This window comes from Panthera tigris, chromosome C2, assembly GCF_018350195.1.
Source record: "Panthera tigris isolate Pti1 chromosome C2, P.tigris_Pti1_mat1.1, whole genome shotgun sequence".
Classification (NCBI taxonomy): Eukaryota; Metazoa; Chordata; class Mammalia; order Carnivora; family Felidae; genus Panthera; species Panthera tigris.
The window spans coordinates 89,695,345-89,722,848 of NC_056668.1; the positions used below are offsets into that span (position 1 = coordinate 89,695,345).

A 27,504-nucleotide genomic window follows, 5' to 3' on the forward strand; every position below is an offset into this window, starting at 1 on the left:
AGAAATTTGTTTTGCTAGGTTATGCAAGGCACATCTTGCACCTTGGATTGGGGTGAATGAATGCCTATTTATTTTTTATATTTAATTTATATTATATATATTATATATAATATTATATATTTATATTTAATTTATATTATATATAATATATAATATTATATATTTATATTTAATTTATATAGTATAATATATTAATATAATATTATAATATATTAATACATAACATATATTAATAATATATGTTAATAATATATATCGATAATATATATAATATATACATAATTTATTGTCAAGTTAGCTAACATACAGTGTATATACAGTGTGCTCTTGGTTTTGGGGGTAGATTTCCGTGATTCACCACTTATATACAACACCTAGTGCTCATCCCAACAAGTGCCCTCCTCAATGCTCATCACCCTTTTCCGCCCACCCCACCCCCCATCAACCCTCAGTTTGTTCTCTGTATTTAAGAATCTCTTATGGTTTCACTCCTCTTTATTTAAAATGAGTACCTATATCAGTGTTTATGTATCAGCAAAGAGTCTTCCATGAGGATGTGTGAAGCTCTGCTTGTGTTTGAATTGTTCAAAGTACTTAGTGCCGTTGCTTAGAACCAGCATCCAGTTTTGATGTTTCCTAAATAAGTCTTGCTGCAAATGGAAGTTCTTTTACACAAGAGCTAGGAAGCAGTCTCCAAAGACTAATACAGCATGAAAGCAATCAGAGACTAGTCAAGACTGAACCAAGTTATTGAAACTTTATCTGTTAAATTCAATGCTTGTTGCTATTAATAAAATCTTATGTATAATGTAATATATTTCTGTGTTGTCTTTCTTACAACTTTCTATTTTATTTGATAAAGATTATTTTTTGTCCAAATACATGATTGACTTTTATTTTGTCAGATTTTTATTGAAGCATAGTATATGTATATAAAAGTGCACAGTCCCCATCAATGGACAATTACTAATCTACCTTCTGCCACTATAGATATGGTTATTTCTTATATGGACATTACATGTATATGAAACCATACATGCCCTTTGACAATACAGGAGTCTCTGCTTAGCCATGGTCTCGCTTTCCACAGTTTCATTTCCCCTGGTCAGCAGCAACCTGGAAGCAGACGGCCCTCTTCTGGCCTATCTTCAAAAGGTCAGTAGTAGCCTACTGCTGTCTGAACGTCTGTGCCATTCACCTCACTTCATCTCATCATGTAGGCATTTTATCATCTCATATCATCACATGAAGAAGGTTGAATGCAGTGCAATAAGATATTTTGAGAAAGACCACATTCACATAACTTTGATTACAGTATATTGTTATACTTGCTCTATTTTATTATGAATATTGTTAATTTCTTCCTGCATCTATTTATAAACTTTAAACTTTATCACAGGTACAGGCATACCTCAGAGATATTATGGGTTAGGTTCCAGATCATTGCAATAAAGTGAGTAACGCAATAAAGTGAGTCACATACATTTTTTTTGGTTTCCTGGTACATGTACAAATTATCTTTACACTATACTGTAGTCTATTAAGTGTGCAAAGGCATTTTGTCTAAAAAGATGGACATACTTTAATATTGCTAAAAATTTCTTACCATCATCTGAGCTTTTAATGAGTTTTAATCACTGATTGTGGATCATCATAACAAATGTAGTAATAATGAAAAAGTTTGTAGTGTTGGGAGAATTACCAACATGTGACAAGAGACATGAAGTAAGCAAATGGTATTGGAAAAATGGTGCTCATAGAATTACTTGATTCAGGGTTGCCACAAACCTTTAATTTATAAAAAATGTAGTATCTGCAAAGTGCAATAAAGCAAAGCACAATAAAATAATGCATGCCTGTACATATGTTTAGGAAAAAGCATATATATATGGGGTGCAGTATTATTCATGATTTCAGTCAACCAGTGAGGGTCTTGGAGCATATGCCTGTCAGACAAGGGGGAACTACTCTCCCACATTGACTTGATTATAGTGGCTTCTAAATATGTATTACCTGATATTTAGTAAGACAGACCACTTGCCCTCATTGTTCTTTACATGCTTATTCTTCTTTTCTTTTTAATTTTTTTTAACGTTTTATTTATTTTTGAGACAGAGAGAGACAGAGCATGAACGGGGGAGGGGCAGAGAGAGAGGGAGACACAGAATCGGAAGCAGGCTCCAGGCTCTGAGCCATCAGCCCAGAGCCTGACGCAGGGCTCGAACTCACGGACCGCGAGATGGTGACCTGAGCTGAAGTCGGACGTTTAACCGACTGAGCCACCCAGGCGCTCCAACATGCTTATTCTTCAAGATAAAATTTAGTAGCACTTAATTTAATTCTAAAGATGACAAAAGGTGTTGATTTTCTAATTTAATTATATTAAAGTTATATATTAACTTTGGGAAAATTGCTTTTTTATTGTATATTATTCACACCCAAGAAAATGATTTGCTTTCCATATTCAAATATTGTTTTATGTCTATCAATAAGATATTTGTAGTTTTTATAGATTATCATCCTCTAATATATTACTAAGTATTGTTTTATTCACTCTTTGATTGAAATATTTTATTTTCCAAATTTAATTCCTGGAGGTTATTACTATTAAAAATAAAAACATTGTTTTTTTAATATTAATAATGAATTAATTAATCCATATTATAATATTCTCTCATTATACTTATGTTAAAGGTGTGGGGTTTCTATTTGCAAAAATTGTACATAAAATTTACATTTCTGTATATAGAAAAGTGAGATTAAAATTTTGTGATACTATCCCTTTTCTAGACTCATAAAATTAATTAGGAGATTTCATCTTTCCTATTACAGATAGTTTCAATAGTATTTAAAGGTCTACAAATGCATTAAATATGATATAGAATTCAGTTGTGAAACTGTCAGGTTCCAGCGCCTGTTTTAAGGTTGACCTTTACTCATCTTCCCATTCATAAAGGTCTTTTCGAGTTTTTTTTACATCTTCTTAGGTTTATTTTTATAATGTAAATTGGCTAGAAAGTTATCCATTTTCTCTAGGCTTTCCAATTTGTGTGTAAAGACATAAGCACTATATATCCATTGCACTTTAGGGTATGTCTTCCTTTTGCATTCCTAATCTATACTGTTTCTTTAGCCCTGAGATCCTGTTGGATTTATCTATTTCCTCTATCTTTTCAAAAGAAAAATATTGGATTTACCTAAACTTTGTATAGTTTGTTCTTGCTAGCATTTTAAATTTTCAGCTATATTCCTATTAATGTGTTCTTCCTTTCCTCTTTGTTTTATTTTTAAAAAATAAGTGGACAACTTCTTTTATTTTTATTATACTACTTACTACTAAAAACACTCATATCATATATTTTCCTATGAGTGAAGATTTTGCTGTGGCCCAAAATTATGGTGTGGCATATGCCACTTTTTATTGCTTTCAAAATGATTTTAATGTCTTTTTAAATTTCTGTGTTGATCCAAATGAAATATGATGAAATGCTTCTTGATTTCAAGGGATTCAAAAAACATTTAATTGTATTTGACTGTAAGCAGAAAATAACCATATAATTGTCAATTATTTTACTTGATCAAGATTATTTTTTGTCCAAATACATGATTGACTTTTATTTTGTCAGATTTTTGTTGAAGCATAGTATGTGTATATAAAAGTGCCCAGCCCCCCATCAATAAACAATTACTAATCTACCTTCTGTCACTATAGATCTGGCTATTTCTTATATGGACATTACATGTAAATGAAACCATACATGTTATTTTGTGTCTGGCTTCTTTCACTTAGCATATTTTAAAATTCTTCCATGTTGTATTATGTATCAGTACTCTATTCTTTTTCTTGATGAATAATTATATTCCAGTGTATGGATATAATGCATTTTGTCCATCCCATTCACTATTGATGAACATTATAGTTTTCAGTTTTTCCCATTATTTAAAATGCTCTTGTCAATACTTGTGTACAAGTCTCTGTATAGCTATATATTCTCATTTCTCTTTGATAGAAATCAAGGAATGGTGTTGCTGGCTCATATAGTAACATAGGTTTAACATTTTTAAAAACTTTCAAGCTATTTTCTAAAATGGTTGTGACATTTTACGTTTCAATGAGCAATGTATGAGCGTTCCAGTTTCTCTACATCCTTGACAAAACTTGTTATTGCTTGTCTTTTTTATTATTGCCATTTTACAGGGTGTGGTTTTAAGATGCATTTGCCTAATGGCTAATGATTTTAAGCAACTTTTCATGTGCTTATTAACCATTTTTTATATTATTCTGTGAAATGGCTTTGACAAATAATTTGTTCAGCCTCTAGGTTTGCAGGACTGGTCCAGTACTGGGACAGGCCAGGAGCCTGGTTTCCAGGGAGTTTGGGGTTCCTGGGGCCAGTCTGGCACTAGGGCAGGTCTGGAGCCACTACCAGGCTAGATGTTGTGTCTGTGGGGACCGTCCTGGTGCTGGGGCAGATCAGGAGCAGGGGCCACAGTAGTTGGTCTGGCACTGAGCCTAGCCAGGAGACTAGGTTTACAGGTGCCTACCTGGAGTCTAGGTTTGTGTCAGCTGATTGGAAAGCTGGGACTACAGGGCCCTGTAGGGGGTCACATGGTGCCATGGGAGTTAAAATGGTGCCAGGTGGGTCAACTCTGGGGTCTGTGGTAAAGTTGGCACTCATATCGCTATCCTCCCATTGGAAGGATGTCTCTTCATGCTGGGCTTCCCAGGCTTGGAGAGAAAAGGTGAATGGAGGTACTGTGAATCTTTCTTTCTTACCCTCCATTTTGTATCTTTTTTTTTTTTCCAATTTCAGTGCCGTAATCCCTGACCTGCAATCCTTGGCTCTTGTGTGGTATTTTTCAGTGGACATAGTTGTTCAAATTGATGTTTCTTCAAGGGCACTATCATTAGTCTCATGCCATCATTTTGCTGACATCATTTACCTGCTCCTATTTTGTAAATGAAAAAGACTTCATTTTACCTTTAGTGATAGCTAGTAAAAACTGTGCAAATAGTTAGGCAATGTTATGGAAACATCAAGCTGAAGACACCTACATAAAATTCAGGTGGCAATCGCATTCAAGTTCTTGTCAAACTCATTCAGTTTTCAATAATGACTAAAGTAAAAAAATTCCCTTACTACTAATTTCCTTATATCTTAGTCTAGGACACTAAATATCATCTTTGAAAAGACAGAGGCCATGTGATTCCAAAATGTTATATATTCTGTCCTTAAAATCACATTTTGCTTCCCTAAATGGAGAATATTATAGGTTAAATACCATGGGACTTAAGAACTGTTATAATTGTTTTGTATTAAAAAATGTATTATTATTTCTAAGTTACTCTATGTTTATAAATTAATTTGTATGATTAAGTAAACAAGGAGATTTGTGGTCATATAACCAAGAAACTTTCATCTGCATTCTGGAATTCACTTTGTGGAGCATTCACATAGGGGTACAGGCTTTACATACATAATCAACCGATGGCATCCTGACCTGGGACACAGGCATGCCTGGCCTGTGACATATATAATACTATTGCCATTTTACAGCTGAGAATACTGCTCAAGATTATATAACTAAAGAGCTACCTTAATTGCTATATTATTACATATTTCTTTTGAAAAAAATGTAAAGACAAGACCAATTCCCATATTGTTAAATGTGTAGTAGGTAAATGTAGTAGGTAGTATATACAAGCCGTTATTGATCACCATTTTAAGAATTTACATTACTGAATTGCCAAAAACAAATGCACCTGATGCAATTTCTTGACATAAGGAAAATGATCCAAGAACAATAATACAGGGAAATTTAATAATTTCTAGCCAATTACATATCATTTTAAGATAAAGTTATATATTATCTAATTAGTAGTCGAATAATTCAAACTGAATAATAATGCTTTAATGATTATTATAACTTGAATGTACATTTTAACACATTAATTATAAACAATTAGTAATTAAATAATTAATACTAATAATGTTATGGACTGAATGGTAACCTCCCCCCAAATTCATGTATTGTAGCTTAATCCTCTACGTGACTATAATTGAAGATAAAACCTTTAAGGAATTAAGTAAGGTTAAATGAAATTGCAAAGGTGAGGACCTATTCCAATAGAATCAGTATCTTAGAAGAAGAAAAAAAGACACCAGATCTGTCTCTCTCTCTTTCTCTCTCTCTCTCTCTCTCTCTCTCTCCACATGCATACAGAAAAGGCCTATGTGAGGAACACAACAAGAAGGTGGCTGACTGCAGGCCAGGAAAACAGGTCTCACCAGAAACCAACCAGCATGTTTATCTTGGACATCAACCTCTAGAACTGTGAGGAATAAGTTTCTGTTGTTTAAACCATCCAGACTGCAGTATCTTGTTATAGCAGACTAAGTAGACTAATATAGAAAACAGGGATTCTGTTTCTTATTTTAGCATATATATGATATGTTACCTAGTTACTTCAGAAGAGTTAGGCAAGATTGTATTGTGGCAACATATGATGCCAAATTCTTAGTGGCATATAACTACAATGGTTTATTTCTTGGTCATATTTCACAACCACCATAGGTTAGCCGAAGCTTTGTTCAACACTGTCTTTATTCCAGGCTAACAGAGCAACCCTATCAAAGACACTGCCCATTTTGCGGCAAGGAATAAATAGACACGGTGAACCATGAGCTAGTTCTTAAAACTTCTACTTAGAAATTACACATTTTACTTCTGTATACATGCCCTCAGCCAAAGTAAATCATACACCCACTGCTTACATCAGAGGGTCAGAGAAATATAATATTCCTACTAGGAAAGGGAGAAAATATATAACTTGCCATGGTGTAGTGAGTCATATTAACCACCTCACCTAGCAAAATTATAACACTAGTTAAAATCAACTCTTCTCTAAATGTCCTTACTCAGGAGATGGTTGAATAAACTATGATGCTTCTACAAAATGGAGTATTAAAAAGCTGTAAAAAGAATTAAGGATATGTTTATGAACTAATGTGATATAGAATTCAGATATATGTTGTGAAACCAAAGCAAACTGTATATTGTGAAAAATAAAGTGCAAAAGTATGTCTTTTGTTTGATATATTTCATGTAAGAAAAAAAAGAATGTAAGAAAGTATTCATGGGGTGCCTAGGTGCCTCAGTCGGTTACGCATCCGACTTTTGACTTCGGCTCAAGTCATGATCTCACGGTTTGTGAGTTCAAGCCCCACATCTGGCTCTGCTCTGACAGTGTGGAGCTTGCTTGGGATTCTCTCTCTCCCTCTCTCTTCTGCCCTTTCCCCACTCATGCTATCTCTGTCTCTCTCAAAATAAATTAACAAACTTACAAAAAAGAAAGTATTCATACATCCACTTGTTTGTGCAAAGAAATACAAAAGGGATAAACCAGAAACTAATGAGATTGATTATCTGAAGATGTATGTGGGGATAGCTTAGAAAGAATTGGGTAAATGGGAATATGTTAATAGGGATGAAGGGAGGGTGAAGTTTCTCTGAGTACACCTTTTTGTAGAGCTCTGACTTTTAAAACCATGGGAATATTTCACATACCCCAAAAACAAATAATTTAAACCAACTACGATGTGAGGGAAACTTAAAATGGAATGCAAACAGTAAGAGATAAATTTAATTGTATTATAAATGAATAACATAAGCAAAATTAAGTAGGTGCAAATAAAAGAACTAACTTAACTTTGGAAAACCAAAGTTTATACGTTTAAACTTCATACTATAATGCTAAATTCAAAGGAATTGTACACAAATACTGTGCTCTAGTTAGTATTTTTCCCCACAAGGATACAAAGTAGCAACTCTGAAACTGCTTTATACATATAATAGGATCAAGTAAATAAGTAAATACCTTTTGGACAATGAGAAATTAGTTCTAAATGTGGGAAAAAAAAGAGCTACACATATTGAAAGAGAGAGGTTAGAACAAACCCTGTAGCATTAAATCAGAATCGGAGACATCAGAATGAACTCAAGCTTTTACATACACACAGACACATAGATAGTAGTTACAGAAATAGATATTGTATTTCCTAGCACCCCCCACTGAAATGGACTATTAGCAATAAATATAACTAACACACAGATTTTGATTTATAAATGCCATTTACTAATAAAAGGAACCAGAGATCTTGAAAAAAGTCTGATTCTAGGACTAAAGCAGAGAAAAATACAAGATGACCCTGATATATCTTGTGGTTCTAGAAAGTAACAATATGCTCAGAAAAGAATACAGCCATGTTGGAATGACTCAAAGGAACTTACAGTGGCCAAAAATGGAACAATTCAATCAACAAAACATAGTATTTAATTGTATCTATAGAATACATTTTGTATATTTATAGCATATATTTATTATATACAGTCTGTTTATTCATTCTGATATAAATAATTAAATTGATTAAATTAATGTGAGAGAAGGGACATCTCTTCTTTACAGCAGTACTCCAATTAGTAAATATGCAAGGAATGATGTAAATAGAGAGTCACCATTATGCTAATATCACAGTAACACTTACTGCATACGAGAACCACTAAAACTTGGTGCTAAAGGTAGTGGGCAAAATTATGAGAAATGGGACTTTTATGTAATCTCAAGATATTCCCACCCATGGCACCTATTTATTGCAAAGATGAAAATACCAGGTTTACAGTGGAGAAACCTGGCAAACACCACCTGAAACAAGAATCAAAGCCAACATGACAAGTAATTTATAAGTCATGTTTATATCACGTACCACTAATATGATGATTTGAGAAGCCCATGACATCACTTCAGTGGTATTTTTGGCAAAAATACATGATCTCAGTCTGACCCTGTGAAAACATCTCGACTCAGGTCAAGAGATTATCTACAAAATAACTGGCCAGTACTGTGAAGGCACTGAAGAAGCACCCTTGTCTCATCTCAGATTCAAAGTCAGGATCCTCAAGTGTCCCTATAATGTTGCACAATCATCATGATGTGGTTTTTCATTCATTTACTCCCTCACACTCCTTGATGAACATTTCACCTTATCCTCTCCTCATCTTCTAAAAATTCCTGCCCCATCTTTATTCTCAATTTATGGTCTTGCTTTCTATTTCACTAGGAAAATCAAAGCCACCAGAAAGAAACTCCCAACATCATACATTGGTGCCTGCTATCATCTGATCCCACACAATTGCTTCTCTTGTGCTATTAGAGTTGAACTGATTGTGGTTATACTTAATGCCAAACATTTGAGTTACACTGTAAAAAGTTCATTCTTTCTCGCCGACACTAGTATGTCATTAGTACTTTCCCATTTATTTTCTACATCATCAAGTTTTTTCTCTCAGCTGCATCATTTCTATGAACAATTATCCTGCTAATTTACCTGTCTTTTAAAGAGTCACTTTGATACAACCACTTCTCTATTTCATCATTCCCCTTACAGCTAAATCCCTTGAAAAAAAACTGTCAATAGTTTTCTCTCCAGTTTCTCTCTGCCCATTGTCCACTGAATCCACTCCAATATTGATTTTGCCCCTATCAGTCCATCAAAATTGTTCTTGTCAATTCAGCAATGACCTCGACATTGCTAAATCCAATACTCAATTAATAGCTATCATAATACTTGACCTGCCTGTCAAGTTGATCTGCCTTCCTCTTTAAGAACTTTTTTTTTTTTAATTGGATTTCTGGAACCACAAAATTATGGTTTACTTTCACTGTCACTGAGGTAAAATTCTGTAGAGTTCACCACACTATCCTTGAACCTCTTATTTTCTCTACATCATTTCATCCGTGGACTCATTCATCTGCCTTCATTTAAATAGCACCTATATGCTAATGACTCCTAAATACACATTTCTGTCCTGGCCTTCTCCCCTGAATCTCTGACTGCCAGTGTATGTCTGACTGCCTACTCAGCATTTTGGATCTCAGATATCTGGAAGCTAGCATGTTTCTTAACTTATCTCTCCAAATCCACGTTGTCTATTCCACTTAATGGCAACTTAATCTTTCTAGTTAGACAAGTAGAAGACTTGAAATCATCTTTAAATTCTCTCTTTTTCTCATACCCCAAATCCAATCCAGCATTAAAACATGTTTGGTTTTACCACTTCTCATCACCTATACTGCTCAATCCTGGTACAAATAACCTGGACCTACATTATGCCAAGAGCCACCTGAATCTCCTGACCATATCTTTTCACACCTACTGTCTATTTCTACACAGCACAGGGAATGTTTTCTTTAAATCATAAGTTAGATCGTATCACTTTAATTTGAACCTTCCAAAATTTTTGCAATGAATTCAGAAAAAAAGCCAAAATCCTCAAATGCCATAAAAACCCTTTATATTTTGACCTTGTTACCTCTTTGACTTCATCTACTATTCGCCTCCTCTTTGGTCTCACCGACTTTCTTACTGTTTCAGGCACAGATGTTAGCACCAACTATACATTGTGTTAGAAAAACATTTCCCATGTATCCTTATGACTCATATCCTTACTTCCCTCAAGTACTTATCAAACATATGACCATTTCTATTTGAAACCCTTCTAACAGCACTTTTTGCTGTTTAACCTGATATATATGTTTTAACATAACATACAGTTTATTATTTTCATGTTTTTTGAAAGTCCTTCTTCTACCCACAACAAATTATAAGATCCATAAAGATGTTTATGTGTTCCTTGTATCTCTACCACATAGAATGGTACATAGTAGGTGCTCAAAAAAATATTTATTTAATCAATGAATGAATGAATAGCCTCAGCCGCAGCATCAGTCACATTGAGACAATTTATGCTTCAGCCTTCTTTCCAGATAAAACAAATGCTCTTTTGCAGGTACAAAGTGTTGTGCAAATGAGTGATAGTAATATATTTCTCAATAACTATTAATGTAATCCTCTGAAGTGACTTATTGATTATTTTTTCATTAGAGTCAAGATATACTGTGGATGTGGATGATAAAACACAAACAACTAAAATTAATAACTTATCTTCAGACTTTTTCAAATACTGTGTACATTCAAATATTGAAAATCATATTTTTAATAAGCCTACATGGGATATAATGGTTGTCTCCCAAGAAAGAAATATGGCCAGTAAGAATTCCATTCCAAACAAGGTCATATTCACAGGTTCCAGGTGTTAGGATGTAGACATATCTTTTTTGGAGCCACAACTGAACCCAACCAGTAATAGTAAAATTAGACATTCCTTGTTCAAAATTATTTTATTGTTCTGCACCTTCTCTCTCTCTTTGCTCCTTTTTTAAATGTATATGTCCAAACCAAACAAATTTACTCACTATGATATTTCTTACCTTCAAAATTACTTTTGGACAGATGAATATCCTAAACCATGTAGTTTTCCTGTTAAGTAAAAGGAGAAAGCTTTTAAGCCTTGATGTAAAGATTTACATTTTTCGATACTGTTGAAATGCACTTTAGTATTGCTAGTAATAGCTTCAATTATTTTCTTAAAGTCTTTAAGGATTTCTCAAAGTACAGTAAACGCACTTATGTCCAAATGTATAAAATAGCCAGTTGAAGGCTGCCGGCAAACCTCGATTTAGTACGTGAAGATGAGCATTTGGCAAAAAAAAGGTTGTGACAATGGCTGTACTGAAGATGAAAGAGTAGTCACTGAGTAGCACAGTTTTAATGAACTGACCCAGCGTATAAAAAGATAATTAGAGTCATAATTAGAGAACAGTAATTCATACTGAAATTATATGTGAATACCTTACAGTAAAATGCTAGAGTTATTGGTGGAATCGATGCAATACTTTAAATGTAATCTAATGTTCACTGTTTTTTGTGAGCGAGACAAGACTAAAACACCTTATCTTCCCTCAGAGGCAGCACTGTGAGAAATGCCCTGTGTAGAAGCAAGTTTTTTAAAAAAAGAATGTTAGCTCCCAGGGATCAGCACCTGAGCTCACAGTGGAAGTTGGCTGCTCCTTATAGCCTATAAATACAGTACTTCTGAAGAGTATCTCAGATACCCAATGCTACAGCTTTAAAGTTAGCCACAGTTTAAAAATATCCATTTTCATTGGGCAAACTCATTTAGCAGATATCATACATAGCATCATGAATTCGAGAAATCCTGATTATTCCCGCTGAAATCCCTTAAGCTTAACATGAAGCACACACACTCTGACACCAAACCGTCCATAGCAACTCAGAGACGGATGCCAGAGAACATGCAGGTTGCTTGGGGCAGCAAAATCCACCACTAGGAATTAACAGAGACTGTCTCATTTTCTTATTTAATACCAAAGAAACAGATTTTGCTTTTAACTTGTTCCTCAAACTCAGGCGATTTGTGGTTTCTTCTCTTTTGTTTCTGCTCTCCAATCCATTCTTCCAAATATATGGTTTCTTTATTAAACCCACATTTAATGAATGTCTACTATGTGCCAGGCACTAGGTAAGTAAATTACAAAGCATCTGATTTCACAGGTATTCACTATTAAATCCATACTGCTTTTGCTTATTGAGCACTTTACACGGTGTCCATTGTTTCATGATGATTAACTGGCTTAATGCTTACAACAACCTATGGGTTAGGGGACATTAGTACCATCCTAATTATATAAGTGAGAAAATCATGGCTTGGGGAAATTGAATAACATATGCAAATTCATGAATTCAGAAAGTGCAAAGCTGGCTTTGAGCCAAACTACCTGGCTCCGAAGGCAAGGTTCTCACTGACGGTGTGGTAACATTCTTTCAGCATGTTGCTCACACTGGCTCTACTATACTTCCCCACCTTCATATCTACCCTGATGTCAACTTGCTCCACAAAATTTACCTGTTTTATTCTTGATGGCAAACTGCTGGTGATCATCCAACAATAAGCTTGCCTTCTCTCTACAATATTTTCTACTTGTTTCAACTATTTGGTTCTCTTTTTACTACTCTAGAAAATTTCCACTCTCTGTTAGTGAATATAGTGATCCTAACAAGGCAAAAAAAGGTTAGGATTTCCTCAGAGAGGCAGGAAGAGGAAAGATGGAAGAATGGTATTTCAATCAGAAGGGAGCTGAGCTGGTGAAAGTAGGGACAAGAAATATCATTCAAAGGTTGGGCAGGATCTAAAAAGGTAAGTGGTGTGAGATCTTATTTTTAGTGACAATTTTTGGGTAATCCACTTGGTCTAAATCAGATCTCACTTATAAAAGTGAAAGAGATGAAGTGGACTTTGGTGTCTTTAAAACAATTACTATATTATGTTTGTACTAGAGTCTTCAGAGTTGATCTCAGTGTGGACACAGAATATTACCATTTCCAAGAAAGGAATGAAACATGAAATTATCCATTTCAGGTATTGCTTATGTCAAGCCAGTATCCCTAAAGCAGTATATTTGATGGGACACAGACGCAATCTCTGAAAGCAGCAATGAAATGCACGTGCCTGATGATCTTCATTCTTCTCTGAGCAACTCTGTGTGTGGCAGTGAATATGCTGATAAGCCTAGATTGTACAGATGTTTCTGCCAGGCAAAGAGAATCAGAAGAAAGAGTTTTCCATTTATATCTTAGTAGAGCATATAATGGCATGCAAAGAGAATAACAAAACAGTATGCCATAAGGACTAGAGTTTAAGAGCCATGCACTTCTGAGCAGATCTAGGCATTCTGAATTTAGATTTTAATAATATGGCAAAAAAACTCAGTAAGGATACAAACTTTTCAGTCAGAAACCCGGATTCAAATCCAGTCTCCATTGCTTACTGGCTGAGTGATCTCAAGTGCATTGCTTGACTTCTAAAGCCCAGCTTCACCCTGTACCATTCATAAATGAATGTAACAATATCTCCTCCTAGGATAAATGGAATAATAATAATGTACGTAAAACATCAAAAAGAGTACCTAACTCGACTGACAGTCAATACTAGTTCTTTTTGTTTATTTTATGCCATAATAAGAGATGCTAATGTAATCTTTTTTTTTTTTTTTTAAGTTCTAAATAAAAGATAGAGGACAGAAAACTTCAATTTAGAATTCCAAAGCTTCTCAGAACTTTTTCACTGAAGACTGGGTTTACTTTCCCTGGAGTCTGGGTAGCCATGCGAGACCAGCAGTGGAACAGACCTCAGAAACACCATGTCAGGAGGGGTTCAAGTCCATGACAAATATCAGATTGGGGCCAGCTCCCTCAGGGCAGGCACCCACCTCGGGGAGATTCATGAGGTCTGTGGAATTTTTGATGTCACTAAGCTGAACTAGATATACATGCAAGGCTCTACGGGGGAAAAAAGTAAAACTTTTCTTTTGACAAGAAAAGAGGAACGATGTTAAATCTTTGCTAGTTCCACTGAAATTAAGACACAGCCCCCACAGCCCCCAGTTTTCTAAGCTATAAAGCTTTCAGCACTCTGCCAGGAATGCTTATAAATTGTGACTCATCTTGCAGCAACCATTAGCAATCTTCAGTGCTAAATTGGTACTTTCAACATGATAAGTGCCTTTCCACCCTGTGAAAGAGCATCCACTTTCCCTTATACTTACAAGTGAGCTGGAGGAATTTTTTTTGTTGTTGAGCTTTACTGTTTTACCTGATCTACTGGAGAATCTCCAGCAAAGATTCCTGATAGCTGCTGCTTAGTGGTGTATGATGAAACTAAGTCTTAACTCTTTCATATTCATCCCCTGTACTAAGGTAAATAACACTTGTTTCAACTCATAGTTCAACATCATCCAGAGAACGTAAATTCTTGGCAGACTTCAATTTATTATACATATTGCATTTGATGGATGATCATCTTCAAACTGAGAAATGGGGCTATTGGGGATAGGAAATTTCTTGACACTGATTCACGCAATAAAATAGAGTTGCTTCTTTGAAGAGCATCAAAACTTGCCATCAATACTTCTAGTTTAAGATCAGAACCCTTCCATAAATAAAACTCCAAAGTATTTTTTGCTCTTTTCTTTAAATGACCCTACACTGTTGTTGAGCATGTTTTTTTGATGATATCTCTAACTATTCAATAGGTAAGAAGCAAAGAAAGTACAAGTTCAGTGGTAACTAAGAGTTTAAGGGGCACTTTTTAAAATCATCAATGTTGTTATAACAGAGAAAGAAAATGATGAGCAAGAGGTTCAGTAAAACTAGGTTAATCTCAAAGTTGTATGCTTTCCAGAATGGAGCCAACAGAGACAGGAAATTATCTGTACTCCTAAGAGCGTCATTAAACCTGCAGGGGAAAAGAATATACAATTTATGAAAACAAAGATAAAAAAAGACACAATTTGTGGGAGAAAATCAGAATAGATAGAAGATATACTTCATAACTAAAATTGGCAAAGAAAGATGACAGTCTAGCAGGCACATTATCATAGATAAATAAAAAAGAAATAAGAAGGACAATGAAAAAGAGACATTCCAGATGGGATGAAGAGAGTTAATGACAAAGAAATAATGTATCATTTGAGAAATGAAATTACAACTAAAGATGAAAAAAAGTCCAAAAATAAATGAACTGGTATTATTTTCATTTTTAATCTCAGGCATCAATACAGTTAAGATAGAATAGTATTAGGGGCTTAAGAATTGCTTTAGGTACAACTCCAGTTCTATTTGAAAAAGGGAGATGGAGGGAAAAGACCACTGAAAATCCAGTCCTGAGAAAACAGTTTGCTTTTACTTATTGGATATAATATCACAATCAGATATTATAGAAGGTGCTCAGTAACATTCTACCTGCTCCATGATATATTTTCTTCAACACCCAGTGTTCAAAATGAACAAATATTTTCCTCACTGAACAAGATAACATGTTCCTTGCTGACAATACTGTGTAAGTATCGGTGGTTGTTTATTGAGCACACATTAATTACTTTATTTAGCTCTTTCACCTATTTTGTCTATTCCTTAGAACAACCACACATTTTTCTCTATATATAAATAAAACTGACTGAAACAGAGGTCAATAAACTTGCTAAAAGAACATAGCTTGCAAGGGCTAGAAATTAAATCCATATCTGTGTGACTTAGATCACTTAATTCTTAAACATGTCTGGCAGAAGGGATTATGTATGTTTCATTGAGAGACTTATTTACACGATAGACACCACATTATTACTTCCATATCTTTCCATTTATTGCCTAGTTAACTCACATGGTTATTACCTTAGCTCCATTTTGGAGGAAGACAGAGTAAATAAAAGTTCAAATTAATAATAGCAAGATAAATGATAAAAGCATTTTTAGAAATCTCTCCAGATAAGCTGTAGTTTTCTTAAAAAACATTTTCTATTCCTTTGTCTACTTCTATAATAGATCGACTAGTATAAAATGCAGAAGATATCCTCTGTAAATACTCATTAAGACATTCTGGTCATTCCTATGAAATTTCCAAAGCCTGACACATGCAGAACTAATAAAATTGATCTCTAGAGATTACAAAAATAAATACTAAGACTCAACAAGAGACAGAAGAATGGAAAACAATGAAAAACCGATAAACATGCATGGTACTTTAATAATAATATGTAGTATTTATTGACATTTACTTTGCACCAGTCATTGTTCTAAGAACTATACATGGGTTAACCTCTTAGTGTGCATTATACTTCTGTGAAGAGCTAGGCCAACCATTATTAAATTACCAATATTCAAACTTTGTTTTAAGTAAACTTTTCACCTTAGAATAGGCTTAGATTTACAGAAAAATGGCAAAGATAGGACAGAGTTCTCATATATTCCACACCAAGTTCTTCTTATTAACATCTTATATTAGTATGGGTAGTAGTCAGCATTCTCCAGAGGAACAGACAATAGGAGATAGATAGATAGATAGATAGATAGATAGATGATCGATGATAGATGGATGCATACATACATACACACATATATACATACAAACATAGCTAGATGATACATAGATTTATTATAAAGAACTGGTTCATGTGATTATGAAGGCTATAAAGTACCATGATCTGCCATCTACAACCTGGAGACCGAGGAGAGCTGACAGTGTAAATTCCAGCCCAAGTATAGGAGGAGAACCAGGTCCCATTTCAAAAACAGTCAGATAGAAAGAGCAATTTCTCCCTCATCCTGTCTTTTGTTCTATTCAGGCCGCCAATGGATTGGTTGGGACCAACTGGGATTGGGCAGGGCCATCCACTTTACTCAGTCTACTGATTAGTATGTTAATCTTATCCAGAAACACCCTTATGGACAATGTTTATCCACATATCTGAGTACCCTGTGTCCCAGTCAAGTTGACATATTAAATTAACCATCATTTAATGAACCAATACTGATTCTTACTAATTCTAAAACTCCATGCTTTACTCAGATTTCCTTCATTTTTAACCTAATGTTCTTTTTCAATTCCAAAATCCTATCCACGATACCGCATGACACTTGGTTATCATATCTTCTTCAGTTCCTCTTGACTTTAACAATTTCTTTGATTTATCTTGTTTTTGATTAACTTAATTTTGAGGAGTGCCAGTCAGGTATTTTGTTTTGTGACTTACTATTGGAATTTGTCTGATGTTTTTTCTCATGATTAGACTGGGATTATGGGTTGTTAAGTGGAAGAACACAGAGGTTAGCTACCATTTTCACTGCATCATATTAAAGGTGCATAATATCAAAATGATTTACCACTGTTGTTATTAAACTTGATGACTTGTTTAAGATAGTTTTTGTTTTTGTTTTCAGGTTTCTTTTCAAAGAAATGCTCTATGCACAGCCAACACTTAATTAGTGGGGAGTTATGTTTTAACTCCTCAATGTCAGAGTGGCTACTTAAGTAATTTGGAATTCCTCTGCATGAAAGATTTGTCAATTTTTCACCATTTATTAAGTTATTCAGTCATTTATTTATGTCATGGATGGACTCAGGGTACCTATTTTATACTCTGTGTTGTAATCCAATGCTACTTTATCTTGTTGCCCAAATTATTTCAGCTCTGGGGATCTGGAGCTTTTTACATTGCCTCCCTTTTTCTTTACCTGGATGTAAAGCCTATTAAAAAATGTGGGTCCTCCGATGACTGCTGACCCTGGGAGTTTCTCATGCTCTCACTAGTCCACACTCAGGTCTCATAATTCATCCAAAGTGCCATTTAAGTGTTCCTCAAGTTTATTCCTTCAGCGATTTCTGCTGCAGGTAAGCAGATCTGGTCTCTGACTCTCTGGCTGAGACTGTCTCTCCAGATTTCAAGATGGCGGTTTGCCCCGCGACTTCAGTTCTCTGATAGGTGCAAGAAAAGTAATTGGTTTTCAGTTTGTTTCACTTTTTCATGTGAGCACAGAAGTGTGGCCTCTGAGCTCTTTACATATCAAAGCTGAAGCAGGAAATATTCAACTATTTTTGACCTACCATTACTACCTCCCCCCTTTTTTTAAACGTTTATTTATTATTGAGAGACACAGAGCCACAGAACGTGAGCAGGGGAGGGGAAGACAAAGAGGGAGATACAGAATCCAAAGCAGGATCCAGGCTCCCATCTGTCAGCACAGAGTTCGACGTGGGGCTCAAACTCACAAACTAAGAGATCATGACCTGAGCTGAAGTCGGTGGACTAACCGAGCCACCCAGGCACCCCTATTACCCACATTTTTTTAACAGATGGGGAGATTGAAGTCCAGAGAGCTCACATAACTCACCCAAGGTTATGCTCTAGGAATTGCTGTGTCATGGGTTGAACTCAGTCTGATGCTTGTGGTCGTGATCTTAACCACTATATGGTACTCCTTCCATATCATATAACATAACACTATTAAAGATGTGAATAAAATTGTGTTGGAGCAACAAAAGGGAGGGATTTTAGGAATTAACACTCTAATGGAAAGCCTCAGGAAAGAGGAGACTAGTGAGCTGATGCAGAGAATGAGGAATTTACAGGGCAAAGGAGGGTAGGGGCTTCTAGGCAAAGGAACACCAGGTATAAAGGCATAGAGACATTAAAAAGAATGTCATCTGCTCTAATTCAGTTGTTGAAGTTGAAGATGTACATTCAGGATATTGATAAATCTGGAGACAGGCCCTCTGCCTTGTGAAGGACTATCTTAAGGACTGTGCGTGGAATTTATAATTGACAGAGAATGAGTAGAGCCTTTTAAAATTAAAAAAAAAAAAAAAAAAAAAAAGATGCCTAGAAGATAGCCCATTATAGGTGGGAGATGGGTGGCAGGGAACTTATTTGTGAGATTTTAACTGTGGCAACAATAAAAATTGAGGGATATGTATTTATGTACCTGACAGTTATATGTAATATTTAATTCCCAAAACAAAAGTAGCAAAACACAGTCTCAAGAAACTGATGCAAATATTACTCAGCTGTCTCTGTTGCTGCTTAAGATTCTCATCAGTACAGAACACCTTGGGTAGAAGACCTTCAGGAGAAGTTTTCTTTATGGCTCAACTACTGACATCACAGAGATTTAAATTCATAATAAAGCTACTATTTACTACTTCCCTAAACATTGTTATGATCACTTATATAAAAATCATGTCCTGTTATTAAAACTACACTTGTAGTTAAAAAATAACAAGTACCATAATCTCAAAATATTCCTATAGTAAATGCTTGAACACAGTGGGGAAAAGCAATTTAAACAAACAATAGACAATGCACTTAAAACACACTTTCTTTCACCTAAGCACACTTGTTTTGAATATGACTTACCATCATGATATATATAAAATGGAATCTATTTTCACCTTTTCTGTAAATTCTGTAAGTTTCAACACTCTTTGTGCCCCCCTCAGCAATGATCTTCCAGATCACATTTCTGTAGAATTTATGGTGAATGGAATTTTGCATTCAGTTCTTCGGCCAGCTACAATATTGACACTCATTCGTCTCCATGCTTTTCATACTGTTATTGCTATTAGCATTATAGAGTTTATATCCATGCTGACGTCAAATAAAAATTGAACCTCCAAGGAAAGACAACGATAATTGTTTGCCACCTTTGCATCTTTTTCCTCCCACCCTTTAACAAGAAGCTTAATACTTAAAAATATTAAACGAAAGCCTAATGCCTAAATAATTAAAAAGGAACTATTAGTGGTCAAAACATAAGCTAGTATAAAAGATACTAACTCATTTACTTTTGGTAGTTATCAATTTGTAAGAGAAGCAGTTCCATACAGTAATTTCAAGCAGATTCCATTGCATGATTTTTAAAAAATATAATAGGAGGAGTGGGAAGAAAGAACTCTCTCGGCCTGGAAGTATACTGTTTGTTTATTTTTCTATAGCACTGCCTGAGTAAGGGACTCTGACCCCCACTTTTTGGACACGATGAAACTAAGAAAGGGTGAAAAAACACAGCTAGGTAAGAAGCCAAAATCAGTAACCCACAAAAGGGATCCAAAATGAATAACTGAACCAAAATAAGGTGAAGGGGGTAGGAAGAAATAGATGTAAAAACAGGAGCACAGGAATGCCAAGGCTGGGTATAAAAAAGAAAAAAGTTACTTAGTAACTAACTACCTGTATTTATTATTTTTTTATTTAAAATTTTTTTTTCTACATTTACTTATTTCTGAGAGACAGAGCGTGAATTGGGGAGGAGCAGAGAGAGAGGGAGACACAGAATCTGAAGCAAGCTCTAGGTTCTGAGCTGTCAACACAGAGCCAGACATGGGGCTCAAACTCATAAACTGTAAGATCATGACCTGAGATGAAGTTGGATGCTTAACTGACTGAGCCACCCAGGTGCTCCTTAAGTAACTACCTTTAAAACACTTAGCACCAAATTAAAAATGTGGAAAGCTAATAAAACAAAACAAAACAAACAAAACACTCCATTTTCTCTGTGTCTCTGTCTCTGTCTCTGTCTCCGTCTCTGTCTCATGCTGGCATATGTGGGAAAATGTTCATTTGCAGAAAAAAGAACGCATATGGGCCAGCCAAAGCTCAGAGGGAAGCAGGATTTCAGGCTCCATTGGACTAGCAAAACTAGATGCACAATCATCATTAAACAAACAAATAATAATAATAACAGTTCTACTAGCAATGTGAAATGTAATTAGTTCACATTTTTGTAACTAACAAGTTAATTTTAGTGAAACAACAACCAAAAACATATTGAAGCAGAAAAATCTCAAATGACCATGGGCAATGTTAGTGACATATGAATAGATTTAAAGGGAAAGCTCTCAACAAGCTACTATATTATCTAGTGTGAAATAAGTTTGCTTGACTGATGAATGGTAAAGTCTCCTCAATGACTGCACTATAAAATCTACAACATAACATATGATATATTCATTGCATAAATAAATATTTAGTATGTCAAACATTAAATAGATTACCAAGGTTGATTCTAAGCAATTTAATAAAATTCAAGGAAAGCATCCAAATTAAGAAACGAAATGGATAGGGGAAAGTTGTAAAAAATGTAAAGAGATGTGAACATAATGGGTCAAGTAGACTTTATCTGCTCAGAGGATTTTGCAAGAATAAACCTATTAAAAGAATAAATTTACTGCAAATCTCGCTCTATACTTTCTGTAGTTATAATGAAACTCATTTAAATGAATATTTGATAAATGCATAAATGAATAAAGATGAAATGAATAAATGAATGGAAAGGGAACATAAATACTAAATGGTGGAAATTAAATGAATAATTCTCTTGAATAAATCAGCTTCACTCGAGGTTGCCAGCATTCTGTATAGAGTAATACCATCTAAAATGGTAATTTTGGATGGATCACGGTAACGAATTTATCCACACAAGAAGTATATAAATTTATGGCTGTAATCAATATACTCTAAATACACTTCGTTAAGTGCTCTGTCCTTTAAGTGCCTTCCCACATTATATTTAAATGATATTTTCTTCACGGAGTTAGATTATCCAACATTTCTTTCAGTCACTTTTTAACATTGAGAATACTTATATTCCAGGGAATAGGAGAAATCTTTCTCCATGTGTTTTCTTCTCAGAACATTAAACATATTAACCTAATTACTCTCCTTTTTTTACCATTCTTCTTCTGGAACCTTTCCAATTGTCCTTTCTATGGTTGTTTTTGATTAGGTCAGTACAAACCATATTAATCCTAATCCAGGCTATGCTGTCAAATTTAGGATAAGGAAATGTTTTGTGTTTGTCTTCTGAGTAACCAAGCATTTTTGTTTTGTTTTGTTATAACTCATAATCATTTAAAAGGGGACTTGTGCATTAAAAGAACCCATTTTTCAACCACAAAGAAAGGTGACTAGAATTATTGGAAAATTAAGCTTATGAATATTTTATAAACAGTTACGGTTTCATACATTGAAGAAAAACCATCTCTTGCAAAACAAAGTTCTCAGATCCTACTCAAATGAATAGATAAGCCTCATGTGTCATTAGAAGAGTGATTATTTAGAGTTCAGTCAGTATTTTTTGCATCCATGAAAAGTTTAAACAATTAAAAAGAGAATCCTTTTTTTAAACTTTAAATCTTAACACAATTAATTTGTTTAAAGTACTTATTCATTTTAAATAGTACAAAGGTAAACGTTAGCCTGATTCACTTTGAATTGTTGCCAAGCCCAAATTAGTGGGCTCGCAACTTAAAAATTTTAATTCTAGGTTTAAAAAAAATAAATCTTACAAAGTTCTAATTATTAATCCAGCAAACTGAAAGGTATGTACTTTTTGAAAATGCACCAGGTTAGCTAGTGGGAAACTCTGTCCCTGTGCCAGATCTGCAATTGACTATACAACTTCAAACACATTTTATAGGTTTTGTCTAAATGTTCCAAGTGGAGAATTATCAATATATTTTTAAATATGTTTTCTTCATTTGATATGTAAAATTGTATTTGTTTTATTATTCTAATGTTATCATTAATGCATATCAAGAAATATATAGCCCTGGGGCACCTGGGTGGCTCAGTCGGTTAAGCAGCCGACTTCGGCTCAGGTCATGATCTCACGGTCCGTGCGTTCGAGCCCCGCGTCGGGCTCTGTGCTGACAGCTCAGAGCCTGGAGCCTGTTTCGGATTCTGTGTCTCCCTCTCTGTCTGCCCCTCCCCTGTTCATGCTCTGTCTCTCTCTGTCTCAAAAATAAATAAACGTTAAAAAAAATTAAAAAAAAAGAAATATATAGCCCTTAAAAATTAAAATATATAATAATAACATCTCTTTCTTTGAATACCTCCCAACTTAATAACTAGAGCGTCTCCAGTCTTCGTGCTTTCACATATGTCTTCCTTTTCATCGCTTTGCCCTGCCTAACCCTAGTCCCATTTACAGAATAATATGAAATGTTAATATTTTATTAATATTAAATATCTCTTACATGTGGCTAAACCAATTGTCACTTCAGTCAGTAATGTCCTCTCCAAATTCTGGTATTTCCAGACTATAAGCATCTGTCAATCTACTGGGTGAAAAATAATATCTCATCTCATTTCAATCTTCATTTTGTGATGAAGGGTAAGATTGAACATCCTTTTTATGCTTAATCACCATTTATAATTCTTTTTGGCAAAATTTGTGTTCGTGTAATAACTCTTTTTTCCCATTGGTTGTCTTCTTCATGTTGATTTGGAAGAGTTCTTTATGCATTCTGGATAATAATTCTTTATTGAAAATATATTCCCATTTTCTTTATGGTGCCTTTTAGTAAACAGAAGTTCTTAATTTTTAAGTATGCAAATTTGTCAAAACTTAATGATAGGTGTCTTTGTAAATTGTTTAGGAAATCCTTTTCAATCCCAAAATTATAAAGATATCCTCATTTTCTGTAAATAATTTCAAAGTTTTGTCTTGCTGTCTTTATTCCATCTAGAATAATTTTTTATATGGAGTAAAATAAACACTTAGCTTTATTTTTCTCCATATGGATAATGAATTATTCCAGTATCATTTAGCTAAAGGGTTGATGCTATTCCCAGGAATTTTCAAAACCAGTTTTGATAAATATCAAGAGTGTAATAAATTACTTTGGTCAATTTTTCTATCATTTTCTTACTCCAGTGAAAGTAAATGTTGATATTTGATGGGGAAGTCATCTGGCCTTACCCTTATTCATGTGTATCTTGGCTATTCACGGCCCTTTGCTTTTCCATACATGTTTTAGAAAGCAAAATATTTTGGGGGATTTTATTTGAAGTACGTTTAATCTGTAGATAAACTTTGGGGACTTGATCATAGCTATAATAAGTTTGTCAACATCTCTCTGTCCTTTTATTAGTTTTTCTTTATATGTTTTAATCAATTTATTAGATACACCTAAGTATGAATCTGTTATGTTTTCCTGAAATTTGTAAAAATGTAATAATACTTTCCAGCCCTAATAATGCTTTTGTCCTTAATTAATTTAATGTGCATGTATTCAGTGTTCAGTAAATGCTAGGAGCTTGAGATGGAACACAAGTTAACTGAGCATCACACATTTGGACCATTTTCAGTAGTTCTTTATGGCTGACTCCTTATATGTGCCGTAGGTAGTGAAGGAGTTCCAAACATCCGTCTAAAATATGCCACTTTGGTACTTTGACTCTTTTGAGTTGAAAGCACATGAAAAATATCAGATGTAAGAAGAATACTCTAACCTTCCTTCTTTTTTCTTAAAAGCAGGAGATGAAATTCCCATGTGAAAATGTCTTCCCTATAGTAGAAGAAAAGTAACATTCTTATCATCAAGGATGAGAAGTCAAGAACGAGAGAATTTTATACAGGCTTTGTTAAAATAATTTTTTTTTATCTTCCTTTAGCTTTTCCACATAGTTTACTTACTTTTCCACAATAGCCTCTCTGTTCACCCTAATATAAAAGCATGCAAGTTTTACCATTTCTTTGGGTCTTCATTCCTTATGAAGGCTCTTGTGTCACATAAAACTTGCATTAAGTAAATTTGTATACCTTTTTCCCGTTGATGTCTTATATCAATTTAATTTTCAGGCTCTGCTTATAAAAAACAAAAACAAAAAACCTCCAAGAACATAAGGTATAATTTTGCTTCCTCAACAGTAATGAGAGATGTTAGCAGTAATAAAAATCACAGGGGGTCCTGAGAGCCTTGTCAAAAAGATCAAGTTTTTCTGAAAACGGTGTGTATCTAGCTTACCCGTGCCTCCATTCATGTCACTACATATGTGATCAGGGCTCATATTCATCATTCTGCTCTGTTCACCCAGGACATTTAAGTCTATTTATATATACAGTCAACATTATTAGTTGGCAATTCTGCATCTGCACTGCTTACACATTACTAATAGGAATTTTCTCAATAAAACTTGATTTTCTTTGAAATTCACACTTTTCATGGGACCCCATTAGTGACCCCACTCCCATCTCCATGGGTGGTTCCAATAGGCTTAAAATTAATTCAGTCTCTTTTGATAGTAATCGGTTCAGAAATAGGCATGTGATTCAATTCAAGTCAACGCAACTCAAGGAAGGGTTTTCAGAGGCTTCTAGAATGACCTTTTATTTTCTGGAAATACCTAGGATGGTATTTGTTGTAGAGAACTTTGTTCATCTTCTGGATATTGTTTTAACCAGATGAGTGACTGGAACTATTGTAATTATCATAATTGTAATTGTGTCAGGATGAAAGGACATGAAGGGGAGCAGAGGGATGAGAAAAATACAGAAATGGAATCATTGGATTTAAGCCACCCTTATTCCTAAACCAACACTCATTGGCTATATTTTTGAGTTGTATTTTCTGTAGAGTTATTATTAACCACAATTTGTCCCAAATAAGTTGGTTAACAGCTCTTGTCTCAGCAAAGTTGGAGTTCTGTCCCTTTTATTGTCAAGATTGTCTTGGTTTGGATGATAAATTATGTAGTGATCAGGGCCTGCTTCATGGGTGCTCAACCAGTGTGGTAGCACAGGACCTTGCCCTCAGAAGGATGCTTCTCTGGGGCTCCTGGGTGGCTCAGTTAGTTAAGCATCTGAACTTGATTTTGGTACAGGTCACAATCTCATAGCTCATAGGATTGAGCCCTGCATGGGACTCCAAGCTGACAATGCAGAGTCTGCTTGGGATTTTCTCTCCCTCTCTCTCTGTCCCTCCCCAGCTCTCTCTCTCTCTCTTTCTGCCTCTCCCTCTCCCTCTCAAAAATAAATAAATAAACATTAAAAAGAAGAAGAAGGATGCTCCTCTTGGGGTTTAATGTTCTGAGATTGTGTCTTAAAATTCTTAAAAATTTAATCTTTGATCTTGTGTATTTTATGTGAAGCCCAGTGACACAACAGAGCATGACCCAGGGATGTGGAGCTCATGTGCATTCTCACCTCTTAGAACCTCCCTGGGGTGGGTTCTTGGCCACTTGCTTCGGGCTCCTGCCCAGCAGCCACTGCCAGCATCCACTCTGGGCAGAAGGTTGGGACAAACATGGAGGATTGAAATTGGTACAGTAAGTTTTAGGGAAGTCCCCAAGTCCATTTAAGGGTCTGCACTTCCGAGTTTCTCTGCACCTGGAGGAATGTAATATTAAATAGAAAATTTGAAACAACAACAAAGACAAAAACAACAAAATACCATGACAGATAAGTAGAGAAACAGTGGAAGAAAGGAAAAACTTTTTTCCTGTTTGTTTTGGACAAGGAACACTACACTTTTATTTTCCAGTTATGTAGCTGGCTCTGGCAGTCATATTAATACATACCTAAAGTCATATTATGTGACACAGCAGATTCTGTATCTGTCGACCTCACAATTACCAGACAAGGTCCGGGTACAGACAGCAAGGCCTCCATGATGTTCAACCACAAGGTTACCATTCACATGCTACTTGGTGTGAATGGCATTTGAATGTCACCCCTTGGAGTTATATAACACATCGTACTAAGATCCATGTACAGAAGAGCATCTTTACCAAGAAAAACAAGTTAGACATAATAATTTTAAGTCTAAAAAATTTTTTTTGGCTTCTCTATATATGTACTTTTCAAAATTTCCTTCAAGAGTGAGTGATGCATTTAGTTTTATTCAATTAAGAAATTTGGTAGGGGGCTGGTGCCAGGTGGAACCAAAGTGAGGCTACTGAGCAGGGGCCAGTAGCTCCAGGAGTAACTGTGGCATGTAACAGACTCATGGTGCCTCTCATCGTGATGAATGTGTTCTGGGGCTTCCTCGGCTTCTTGGTGCCCCGGTTCATCCCTAAGGGTGCCAGTGAGGGAATTATCATCACCATGCTGGTGGCATGTTCAGTGTGCTGCTATCTTTTTTGACTGATTGCAATTCTGGCCCACCCAACCCTCTCTTTGGACCGCAGTGGGAAAATGAGACCATTTGATACCTCAAGTATCATTGACCTTGAGGAGGAAGACCCACTCTCCAGCGCTCAGTCACTGAGGTCGCGAAAAAATTCCTCCAGATGCAGACTCAACTCCAAACACTGACCACCTTCTTTGACTTGCCTATTTTGGCCATCAGCTGCCTTAAACATTCACACCACAATTGAATAACTTATTCTACAATGCAGCATTTTTTTCCTGTCACCTTTTCCACATTTTAACGAATTATGTGCCTACTTAACCTGAACTCTGCTGACTGTGT

General features: G+C 35.1%; 1 pseudogene; it reads left to right on the forward strand.

The window, feature by feature from the left end:
* Positions 1-1,071: 1,071 nt before the first annotated feature.
* LOC102972380 lies at positions 1,072-27,259 on the forward strand (annotated as a pseudogene).
* Positions 27,260-27,504: the final 245 nt, after the last annotated feature.